Source organism: Pseudophryne corroboree, chromosome 11 (genome assembly GCF_028390025.1).
Source record: "Pseudophryne corroboree isolate aPseCor3 chromosome 11, aPseCor3.hap2, whole genome shotgun sequence".
Lineage (NCBI taxonomy): Eukaryota > Metazoa > Chordata > Amphibia > Anura > Myobatrachidae > Pseudophryne > Pseudophryne corroboree.
The window spans coordinates 253,109,460-253,121,575 of NC_086454.1; positions in this window are offsets into that span (position 1 = coordinate 253,109,460).

A 12,116-nucleotide genomic window follows, 5' to 3' on the forward strand; every position below is an offset into this window, starting at 1 on the left:
ATAATCTGTGAGGAGGGGGATGTACTCGGTGATATATCGGAGGATGATGATGAGGTGGACATCTTGCCTCTGTAGAGCCAGTTTGTGCAAGGAGAGATTAATTGCTTCTTTTTTGGTGGGGGTCCAAACCAACCCGTCATTTCAGTCACAGTCATGTGGCAGACCCTGTCACTGAAATGATGGGTTGGTTAAAGTGTGCTTGTCCTGTTTATACAACATAAGGGTGGGTGGGAGGGCCCAAGGACAATTCCATCTTGCACCTCTTTTTTCTTTAATTTTTCTTTGCGTCATGTGCTGTTTGGGGAGTATTTTTTTGAAGGGCCATCCTGCGTGACACTGCAGTGACACTCCTAGATGGGCCAGGTGTTTGTGTCGGCCACTAGGGTCGCTTATCTTACTCACACAGCTACCTCATTGCGCCTCTTTTTTTCTTTGCGTCATGTGCTGTTTGGGGAGTGTTTTTTGGAAGGGCCATCCTGCGTGACACTGCAGTGCCACTCCTAGATGGGCGAGGTGTTTGTGTCGGCCACTAGGGTCGCTTATCTTACTCACACAGCTACCTCATTGCGCCTCTTTTTTTCTTTGCGTCATGTGCTGTTTGGGGAGTGTTTTTTGGAAGGGCCATCCTGCGTGACACTGCAGTGCCACTCCTAGATGGGCCAGGTGTTTGTGTCGGCCACTAGGGTCGCTTATCTTACTCACACAGCTACCTCCTTGCGCCTCTTTTTTTCTTTGCGTCATGTGCTGTTTGGGGAGTGTTTTTTGGAAGGGCCATCCTGCGTGACACTGCAGTGCCACTCCTAGATGGGCCAGGTGTTTGTGTCGGCCACTAGGGTCGCTTAGCTTAGTCATCCAGCGACCTCGGTGCAAATTTTAGGACTAAAAATAATATTGTGAGGTGTGAGGTGTTCAGAATAGACTGAAAATGAGTGGAAATTATGGTTTTTGAGGTTAATAATACTTTGGGATCAAAATGACCCCCAAATTCTATGATTTAAGCTATTTTTTAGTGTTTTTTGAAAAAAAACACCCGAATCCAAAACACACCCGAATCCGACAAAAAAAATTCGGTGAGGTTTTGCCAAAACGCGGTCGAACCCAAAACACGGCCGCGGAACCGAACCCAAAACCAAAACACAAAACCCGAAAAATTTCAAGTGCACATCTCTAGTTTCTTGTTTTGTTTGCTTTACTTACAGACATGAATCAGGCCTAGAATCTTTCATTTTAGCTATTGTAACATACAGTATTACTGTAGTACTGCACATTTTTTCGAAGAATGATCCCTAGCAATCTATGACCGCACATATGTACTACACAGGGGAAGATTTATCAAAGCTTGGAGAAAGATAAATTGGAGAGCGATAAAGTACCAATCAATTAGCTCCTATCTGTTGTTTTAAAGGCTGAGTTTGGGGAAATTACAGTTTGGAGCTGTTATTATTTGGTATCATTCTTCACTTTATCTCTTACCAAGCTTTGATAAATCTCCCCCCAAAGTCTGAACCTAGAAGTGAAGCTATAGCATAGGCTATCACTTTTTGTTATTTTCTTTACCGGAATGATCTCATTTGTAGCCCATGTCCCAGCAAGAGACGTTGCTAAACTGCCCTGATAAAACATTTAACATTGCTTATTGTTGCTATATTAGGTGATAAGGGATTAAACTTGTTTAAATAAATATAATTATAAATGATATCCACTATTTGTAGTATTTTCTGTATGTTGTCTACTCTGGTAGGCATGTTTTTAAAGTTATGAAGATTCTGTAAATCAAACACAATGGGCAAAATGTAATACCCAAGATGCAGACTTTTTGGGAATTCCTGAGAGTCTGCCCGTATTTTTAAAGTGGCAACCAGGTCGGTTTTGCCTTGCTAATGATTGCTACTTTAAAATATGGGCAGACTCTCATGAGTTCTCAGACAGCCTGTACATTATATAGAGATGAGCAGGCTCGGTTCAACCGGCGGGATCCGAGGATATCTGAGCGGCTGCTTAGGTTTTTCTGCCTTGCTTGGATTCCAAATCAAACCAAATCGTCATCTTCGAGGCGTCAGATTCTCGTGGGTTTTGGATTCCATATAAGACCCTGCTGCAGTGATTCAGTGCCATTTCACACAGAACCACTGCTTTTTGCCGACTTCACTCCAGTGGCTGAGCTGAACTTTCTGTCCACTCCAGTGCTGCTGAGCTGACCTATGTACCAGTGTCCATCCACTCCAATGCTGCTGAGCTGACCTATGTACCAGTGTCCATCCACTCCAATGCTGCTGAGCTGACCTACTTTATCTGTCCACTGTCCATCCACTACAGTGCTGCTGAGATGCCTATCTGTTCAGTGTCCATCCACTCCTGTGCTGCAGCTGATATTTCTGTCCACTGTCCATCCACTGCAGTGCTGCTTATATGACCTATCTGTTCAGTGTCCATCCACTCCTGTGCTGCAGCTGATATTTCTGTCCACTGTCCATCCACTGCAGTGCTGCTTATATGACCTATCTGTTCAGTGTCCGTCCACTCGTGTGCTGCAAGCTGATGTTTCTGTCCAGTGTGCATCCACTTCAGTGCTTTTGAGCTCATGTATCTGTCCAGTCTACATTCACTCAGTGCTCACATAATATACAGTGTCCACATAATACAGATGTAGCCACACTCATCTAGCTTGTCTACATTGCAGACAGGCACTATTGGCACGGCTAGGCGATCAGATTTTTACCCAAATTCTGACAACATTTGTTTAGCCATCTGTAATGTTCATAAAGCCATGGAAAGTAGAGATAACCATCTAGGAACTTCCTCTCTTTTACATCATTTGCAGCAAGTTCATGGAAAGTATTTGGAAAGATCAGAAACGTATGCTAAAAAAATAACAACAAGCATTCCAGCATCTAAAAAAGGGGAGGTAGAGGACTGCTGCGCCTCAGAGAGCTGCAGTAGGGATACCAACAGATGATCACTCAATCACCCTGGAACACAATGCACAAGAAAATAAGGGATCCCTTCTGCGCTCATCCAACAACAATAAACAGTAATGCAATAAATGATAGGTTCCCAATGGATAAGTCTATGACTAAATTATAGTCTCTTTTAGTTCTTATACAAAGCGGAAGTGCTGGATGTAGGGAGACTCAATGCATACCGTACTCACAAGGAGTCGTGGTATGTCCCGCATGTAGAGGTGTCTTAAGTCGCTTGGTTCTTCTTTACCTTCTCCGAGGTGGAAAGTTCTTATCCTCGTAGTTGGATGACCTTAAATGCAGAGATCTGACCCATCTGGCTCCGCTACCGGTTCGCCCTCCCTGCCGTCCCCGGCTGCTGCTGCTGCGGGCGGTGGCACTGACTGGACGCAGCAGCAGCAGCCGGGGACGGCAGGGAGGGCGAACCGGTAGCGGAGCCAGATGGGTCAGATCTCTACATTTAAGGTCATCCAACTACGAGGATAAGAACTTTCCACCTCGGAGAAGGTAAAGAAGAACCAAGCGACTTAAGACACCTCTACATGCGGGACATACCACGACTCCTTGTGAGTACGGTATGCATTGAGTCTCCCTACATCCAGCACTTCCGCTTTGTATAAGAACTAAAAGAGACTATAATTTAGTCATAGACTTATCCATTGGGAACCTATCATTTATTGCATTACTGTTTATTGTTGTTGGATGAGCGCAGAAGGGATCCCTTATAAGCATTCCAGCATCAGCTAGCTCCCTTTTCATAGCTAGATCCCAGCACCTGCAATCTCCACTGCCAACATGTTCATCTCCATTATCCTCACTAATGATTGAAGGTAGTCCTTCATCCCCTATCTAGGATTAGAAATTAAAGGAGGTGATGAAACAAAGTCATTCTGCTATGTAAGTTGGACTTCTAGATTAGTACTTTTTTACTTTGCCAGGATCCAAAAGTTGTCAACATCTTGAAATCGGATCACTTAATTTTGGCGATCATACTTGATCCTAGGTTTAAGTCATGTGTCGTGTCTTTCTTTCCAACTAGCCTAGTTCTTAAGAGATGCAAAGAGCTCCTGGTGAACAAGTTGCCAACTTAAGTTGTACATAACACAATGACATCTCTTTCAGTTTCCCAGGTAGCAACTGCTGCCAGGAAAAACTCAACTTTCCCAAGAGACCCAATAGTGATGCAGAGGCAACACAATATTTTGACATCTGGCCAGGGTCTAAAAGAAATGGCAAAAAATAGTGACACCTCTACCATACCTCCATCTGATACAGTCAAAATCCAAAGAATGGTGGAGGATTATTTAAATGACAGTGTACAAATAAGCATTTCATAGAGTCCCTTATAGCACTGGAAGGCCCTTGTACAAACTCGTTTTGCAATACTTTTCCATCCTGCACCAATTTTCTTTTCTGCCACTGCTGTGTAGCAATGTTTCATAGATGTGCTATACCATGTGTTAGTGCCGCTGCTCTGTTGTTTAGTAATCATCCTGCTCGCTGCAGCCTTTGGCCTAAACTGGATGAAAACATTATTGTGAGGTGGTTAAAATTAACTGTAAATGACCAGACATGAATGTTATTGAGGTTAATAATACGGTATGACCAAATTATGTAATTTTAGCAGTTTCATCAATCTTTAAAAAAAATACAGATCCAAAACGAAAACACATGGGTGGTTTTGGCAAAACCAAAACATGATGTTAATACAGAACCAAAACCAAAACATGGGGGTCAGCACACATCTCTAATCTTGCAGGCTATTACATCTTGCGCAAATATCGGGGGGAAACCTGTATACGAATCACTACCTTCTTTATTTAAAAAAATATATATATATACTTGCCCCTTAAAATATTACCTTTAATAACTGCCAGAACAGTATACTGAGAGAGTATTCATTAACTGCAAACATAACAGTATCATATAGCACCAGTTCATTTAGCTAATTTAGGCAGAGTACTGAGTTCTGCTCTTTCAAACAGAAAGACACATACACATAAAATGAAAGCTCATAGGTACTATATTGAAACGTATTAAGATAGTATATGAGATATTTCCTGGCAGACTAGTGGTTAATGGAACATACATGACGCAAGCAGATTTTCCATGCCACTGCAATAAACCCTGATGGAAGGTTACTGTCTCCCTTGCAGTTTTCCTGTTAGCAACACTGCAAGGAGAATCAAACTCATTTCATAGTCTTCACTGAGCAACTTAATGTCATCCAACAAATGATCCTCAGTGGCAGTAGGCATTTTGTATTCAGTGTTGTGGCAATGTCATATGATACATCTTTAGAAGAGGAAATGTAGTTAGTAATGAGATAAATGTAAACAACACAGCAGTTTATTATATAGGAAGAAAAAAGTTTTCTTTGTTTATAACGTACTATACTTAGAAGACTACTTTATGCACAAAGGTGGATCAAGTTTTTTATTACACATAGGGGGTCATTCCGAGTTGTTCACTCGTTATTTTTTTCTCACAACGGAGCGATTAGTCGCTAATGCGCATGCGCAATGCCCGCAGTGCGACTGCGCCAAGTAAATTTGCTATGCAGTTAGGTATTTTACTCACGGCATTACAAGGTTTTTTCTTCGTTCTGGTGATCGTAATGTGATTGACAGGAAGTGGGTGTTTCTGGGCGGAAACAGGCCGTTTTATGGGTGTGTGCGAAAAAATGCTACCGTTTCTGGGAAAAACTCGGGAGTGGCTGGAGAAACGGAGGAGTGTCTGGGCGAACGCTGGGTGTGTTTGTGACGTCAAACCAGGAACGACAAGCACTGAACTGATCGCAGTTGCCGAGTAAGTGTGGAGCTACTCAGAAACTGCTAAGAAGTGTCTATTCGCAATTTTGCTAATCTTTCGTTCGCAATTTTGATAAGCTAAAAATCACTCCCAGTAGGCGGCGGCTTAGCGTGTGCAACAGTGGCGTGCAGTGAGGTCAGTGGCTGGTGAGGCACTGCTGCCATAATGTCCGCCGATGGTTTCAGGCACTCCCTGTAGCTGTAGTGTTACAGATCCAGGTGCCTCCACAACATGCACAATACAATCTCCAAAGGGTGCAATATTTCTGGAGTAAATTACTTTGCTCTTACAACTTCAGACAGTAACGTTTCAGTGGCACTTTATTAATACAGCACTTTCATGTCTGATGAAAGCACCGTATTAATAAAGAGGCACTGAAATGTTATGATATGCCGTTGTAAAGGTGAAGTAATTTACCCCAGGAGTGCCGCACCCTTTGGTATATATGATTTGTGGCATTCTACGATCTAATCAATAAATCAATCATGGAGCCAACAAAGCAACGTTTCGGCCTTTAATCGCCCGTCTTCAGGCAGCACATACAACGGGCAATTAAAGCCCGAAACGTTATGTTGGCTCCATGATTGATTTATTGATTAGACCTTAGAGGGGCACATATCACCCATATAATATCCATGTAGTGAGCACCGCAGCAAGCTGATGAATTAGAGTGCTGGCAGATCGACTTTGTGTGTGTGTATATATTATATATATATATATATATATATATATATATACACACACATATATATGTGTGTGTGTGTGTATATACTGTGTGTGTGTGTGTGTGTGTATATATATATATATATATATATATATATATAAATAAATAATAGCAGGGGGTCAAGGCTATCACACACACACTGCTGTGAATAAAATAAAACACTAAAGTTTCCTGAGCATCAGTACCTGGAGCTGGTCATCTTCAGTGACAGACCTGGGGGTTGCTGCATGCGTAGTGCACGCGATCGTGCACCCCTTAACAAATTAGCGCCACACGATGTCCATTGCTCCAGAGGGATGATGAGAGTGAGGGCCGGGGGTGAGTGATGGAGAGCAAGCTGCCTCCTGTACAAACGATCGAAGAGCTGCCGCACATGTGCACCCGGTCACAGTGTGGAGACGGAGACGGAGCTGTCGCTGTCTCCGTCTCAATACATTTTTTGGGGGTATTTGCGCTACTGGGGGGAGGCCAACATTAGGGGGTGCCTGTAGACACGAGGCACCCCCCTGCGCACGCCTATGCCTGCACCCCCTTTTTCCTTAATCCGACACTGCCGCTGCACTACTTTCCCCTCCGTTCGGAGGATTGCACTCCACAGCCTGTTCCTGTGCATTGCTGATAGACAGGCTTGGGGGGGCCGCATATGCAAACAATAATTATGATTAAAAAAAAATCTTAGATGACGGATTGGCTGGTGGGGGGTGTCACTGCCACTGGCCAATCACATATAACTTAGTGACGGGCGTGTCAAAGCGGCACTTCTAGGATGTGCCGCTTATAGGGATTTTTTTAATGGGCTGTTGCTGCCCGATGCTCGGCCCCGCCCCCCACTTCCGGATCTTTCCCATTATGAGTTGGAGGCACCGTGAGCGGTGCCTCTGAAACAAATGCAAAACCATTTTATTTATAAGGTAGGAATGATTAAAATAATATAAAGGCTTCAACAGATACTTATGACACAGAATATGTGTCATAAGTATCTTCTTTGTATTATTTCAATCATTAATGACAGGGGAGGCACTGCCTCCCCTGACTGCACGTCCCTGGTGTGCAAAGCTGCTGAAAGCAGCTTGCGAGCGAACAACTCGGAATGACCCCCATAGTGGGTAATTCTGAGTTGATTGCAGCAGCAAATTTGTTAGCAGTTGGTCAAAACCATGTGCACTGCGGGGGTGGGGGGGGGCAGATATAACAAATGCAAAGAGAGTTAGATTTGGGAGGGGTGTGTTCAATCTGAAATCTAAATTGCAGTATAAAAATAAAGCAGCCAGTATTTACCCTGCACAGAAACAAAATTACCGACCCAAATCTCTCTCTTTCTCTCTCTGAAAATTTTATATCTGCCCCCCCTGCCAGAGCCGGCCCTAGGTATAGGCAAACTAGGCAATTGCCTAGGGCATCTGGTATGCCTAGGGGCATCAGCAGCTTCTGCTGATTAAAATGATATGCGGCATGCCTATATTCTGTGTGTAGCATTTCGTACGCAGATACAGCCACAGTCGCACACAGTATATAGGCATGCCGCATATCATTTTAATCAGCAGAAGCTGCTTGTGTATCCTAGCCACATAGCAATGCAAATAAGATGCATTTTCATAAAAAATAGGCACCCGACGTTAGCAGAGCTGCCAGTTGACTCACGCTGGGAACTACATGTGTCATTATGTGTATAAGGGCATTAATAATGTGTAACTATGTGTAAGGGGCACTATGTGTGTCATTATGTGTATAAGGGCACTAATAATGTGCGGCATATGTGTAAGGCCAAATGTGCACACTGTTCTTATTTAAATTACAGGGGGTAGGAAAACAAAAAAAAAAAGGACTGCTATGGGTGGGGGGTGATGGTGCTGGGAAAGGGGTGCAGGGTCAGAGGCGGAACTAGCGGTGGTGCTAGGGGGCACCAGCCAAAATCTTGCCTAGGGCATCATATTGGTTAGGGCCGGCTCTGCCCCCTGCAGTGCACATGGTTTTGCCCAACTGCTAACAAATTTGCTGCTGCGATCAACTCTGAATTACCCCCATAGTCTTATGTACTGTTACTGTCTCATGAAAGTATATGATTATTTGGAATACATACACTTATATCCTGAAACTGCTCTAGGATGCTAACCATGAATTATGTTTTTTACATGTTGCAGATCTACAGTAGGCCTACTACTTACAGCCCGGATGTAAGATACACGCCCAGCATACAGTGTTATTCACAGTAACTAACAGCTCCATGTCAATTAGTACCCCAAACTAATGTAATGCTCAAAAGAAGTACTCACCATGCAGTAAGTAAACCTAGGACCAGGACAACATCCTAATGCCCCATAGTACATTTCTATACTTACCATGCTTAGCTATTTACTCACAAAAACCTCATGTACACCACAGCCCCACATACTAGCAAAATAACTAAATTTCGATGCTGCCTTATTTACAACTTTGTTGGTGACTTTCAGTATTCTATCCACAGTTACAAATAAGACAACACTCAACTTGAATGCAAAACCTGTGAAGACAGACTAGTTAAATAATGAAGAATTATCCAATAACACCAAAAATAGCTTTAAGAGGGACTGCCAGAAAAAAATGTATCCCTCCTTCAATATTATAGGATGTGAGTCTGGTAGAACCACTGGGATATGAGGACCATGGCAGTACGTAATGCTGTAGGTAGAAATTCAGACCTGGTTGCAACTTTGTCACCACATGGTTCCAGGGGGGTAACGCTGTAGGTAGAAATTCAGACCTGGTTGCAACTTTGTCACAACATGGTTCCAGGGGGATCCGGTCGTTAGGTCGACAGTAAGTAGGTCGACACTGTCTAGGTCGACCTCTATTGGTCGACAGTATGTAGGTCAATATGGTTTCTAGGTCAACAGGGACTCTAAGTCGACATGTTCTAGGTCAATATGACAAAAGGTCGACATAAGTCTTTCACTTTTTCATACTTTACGATCCACGTGGACTACATTCGGGAACGGTCACCTGTGCCGAGCGCAGCGAGGCACCGTGCCCAAAGCATGGCGAGTGAAGCGGTGCACTAATTGGGGTTGCCGGTCACTGTACAGAGAAAATGACACCAAAAAAAGTAAAAAAACTCATGTCGATCTTTTCTCATGTCTACCTAGAGTCCCAGTCGACCTAGAAACCATGTTGACCTACTTACTGTCGATCAATAGTGGTCGACCTAGACACTGTCAGACTAATCTACCTAACATACCACACCCGATCCAGGTATAGTGGAATAGGGTCACTATTATCCATCCCTCATTATATACTACTACTACTACTACTACTACTACTACTACTACTACTAATACTACTACTACTAGTACTATTACTACTACTACTACTACTACTACTACTAATAATAATAATAATAATAACACCAGTGGTAAAAAATAATATTTTACACTTACCGGTAAATCTATTTCTCGTAGTAAGTAGAGGATGCTGGGACTCGGTAAGGACCATGGGAAATAGACGCGCTCCGCAGGAGGCATGGGCAGTTTAAGAAAGACTTTGGACTCTGGGTGTGCACTGGCTCCTCCCTCTATGCCCCTCCTCCAGACCCCAGTTAGAGAAACTGTGCCCAGAGGAGATGGACAGTACGAGGAAAGGATTTTTGGGAATCCCAGGGCAAGATTCATACCAGCCACACCAATCACACCGTATAACTTGTGATAACTACCCAGTTAATAGTATGAACAAACAACATAGTCTCGGTCTAAACCGATGAAACTATAACATAACCCTTATGTAAGCAAAAACTATATACAAGTCTTGCAGAAGAAGTCCGCACTTGGGACGGGCACCCAGCATCATCTACGGACTACGAGAAATAGATTTACCGGTAAGTGTAAAATCTTATTTTCTCTAACGTCCTAGAGGATGCTGGGACTCCGTAAGGACCATGGGGATTATACCAAAGCTCCCAAACGGGCGGGAGAGTGCGGATGACTCTGCAGCACCGATTGAGCAAACAGGAGGTCCTCCTCGGCCAGGGTATCAAATTTATAGAACTTTGCAAAGGTGTTTGACCCCGACCAAGTAGCTGCTCGGCACAACTGTAATGCCGAGACCCCTCGGGCAGCCGCCCAAGACGAGCCCACCTTCCTAGTGGAATGGGCCTTAACCGATTTAGGCAATGGCAATCCTGCCGTAGAATGCGCCTGCTGAATCGTGTTACAGATCCAGCGAGCAATAGTCTGCTTTGAAGCAGGCGCACCAACTTTGTTGGATGCATACAGAACAAACAGCGCTTCAGTTTTCCTAACCCTCGCTGTTCTGGCCACATAAATCTTCAAAGCCTTGACCACATCAAGGGACTCGGAATCCTCCAAGTCCCGTGTAGCCACAAGCACGACAATAGGTTGATTCATATGAAAAGAAGAGACCACTTTAGGCAGAAATTGAGGACGAGTCCTCAATTCTGTCCTATCCACGTGGAAAACCAGATAGGGGCGATTATGTGACAAAGCCGTTAAATCCGAAACATGCCTCGCAGTAGCCAAGGCCAACAACATGACCACTTTCCAAGTGAGATATTTCAACTCCACTGTTGTGAGTGGTTCAAACCAAGGTGACTTGAGGAAACTTAATACCACATTAAGATCCCACGGCGCCACCGGAGGTACAAAAGGAGGCTGAATATGCAGCACCCTCTTCACGAATGTCTGTACTTCAGGAAGAGAAGCCAATTCCTTTTAACAGAAAATGGATAAGGCCAAAATTTGGACCTTTATGGACCCTAATTTTAGGCCCAAAGTCACTCCTGTTTGCAGGAAGTGAAGCAGACAACTCAAATGGAACTCCTCCGTAGGAGCAGTCCTGGCCTCCCACCAAGAAACATATTTTCGCCATATACAGAGATAATGTTTCAATGTCACGTCCTTCCTAGCCTTGATCAGGGTAGGAATGACCTCCTCCGGAATACCTTTTTTCACTAGGATCCGGCGTTCAACCACCATGCCGTCAAACACAGCCGCGGTAAGTCTTGGAACAGACAGGGCCCCTGCTGCAGCAGGTCCTGTCTTAGAGGAAGAGGCCACGGATCTTCTGTGAGCAACTCTTGCAGATCCAAATACCAAGTTTTTCTTGACCAATCTGGAACAATGAAGATTGTTCTTACTCTTCTTAGTCTTATTATTCTCAACACCTTGGGTATGAGAGGTAGAGGAGGGAACACATAGACCCATCTGAACACCCAAGGTGTCACTAGAGCATCCACCGCTACCGCCTAAGGGTCTCTTGACCTGGCGCAATACCACTTTAGCTTTTTGTTGAGACGGGACGCCATCATGTCTATCTGAGGCAGTCCCCACCGACCCACGATCCGTGCGAAGACTTCTTTAATAAAGTCCCCACTCTCCCGGATGCAGGTTGTGGCTGCTGAGGAAGTCCGCTTCCCAGTTGTCCACCCCCAGGATGAATACAGCTGATAGGGCACTTACATGGCCTTCCGCCCAGCGAAGAATCCTGGTCGCTTCTGCCATGGCCGCTCTGCTCCTTGTGCCGCCTTGGCGGTTTACATGAGCCACTGCTGTGACATTGTCTGACTTAATCTGAACCGGTTTGTCCCGAAGCAATGCCTCCGCCTGGCGTAGGGCGTTGTATATGGCCCTCAA